Here is a 1,025-nt window from a genome sequence, read left to right as displayed (position 1 = left end):
TCACTACGTTGGCTAGGCTGGTCTCAAACTCCTGACCTCAGGTGATCTGCCCACCTCAGCCTCCCAAAGTGCTGGGATTACAGACATGAGCCACCTTGCCCAGCCAAAATGTTATTTAATATCATAGATCCCATAATCTCCATGTGTCATGGGAGGGACCCAGTGGGAGGTAATTGAATTATGGGAGTGGGTTTTCCCATACAGTTCTTATGGTAGTGAATAAGTCTCAACAAGATTTGATGGTTTTATAAAGGGCAGTTCCCCTGCTTATGCTCTCTTGCCTGCTGTCACGTAAGACGTGCCTTTGCTCCTCCTTCACCTTTCGCCATGACTGTGAGGCTTCCCTAGCCATGTGGAACAGTGAGTCTGTGAAATCTCTTTTTCTTTATAATTTACCCAGTTTTGGGTATTTCTTCATAGCCGTAGGAAAATGGACTGATACACTAATGTAATGTGGTCTCACCCTCAAAAAACATTGATGTATAAGAATATGTGATCCTGTGGAGTGGTTTCCCCAGGAAAACAAGGAAACCAACAGTTTGTGAACAGTTGTTTGTGCCAGACTCTGTGGGAGCCCCTATTCCCCCTCATGGAGGCCTAATAATAACCAGTTGAGGTGGGTGTTACTGTCTCATTTTCACTTGGGAAAATGGGGGATCAGGGTCTAGACTCAACATCACACAGAGGCCAAGAGAAGGAGTCAGTCAGAGGCAAGGTGAACTGAGGTGTGGGTGCAGAGGCTCCAAACCCCATGGTCCCTGATGTTGGGGTTCGATCAGGCTGGTGGGAAAAATATTAGTTACGATAACCACAACCCTTTTGGAAGGCCTGAGTGTTCTCATATGACCTCGGTAATAGACCAGGCTGAAGGCGGCCTGGTCCGATTACCTTTAGTTAAATAAATTAAAGTAGTAAACAGTGGGGTGTGGGGAAGTTCTCTAGTTAACTTGTTTACTCATGTGGTCTTAAGCCTTAAGCCTTTGATGTATACTTTTTACTCGGGAAGTCCACAATATCAATCACCC

This window comes from Mandrillus leucophaeus, unplaced genomic scaffold (genome assembly GCF_000951045.1).
Source record: "Mandrillus leucophaeus isolate KB7577 unplaced genomic scaffold, Mleu.le_1.0 Scaffold578, whole genome shotgun sequence".
Taxonomy (NCBI): domain Eukaryota; kingdom Metazoa; phylum Chordata; class Mammalia; order Primates; family Cercopithecidae; genus Mandrillus; species Mandrillus leucophaeus.
Note: the sequence above shows the minus strand (reverse complement) of the source record.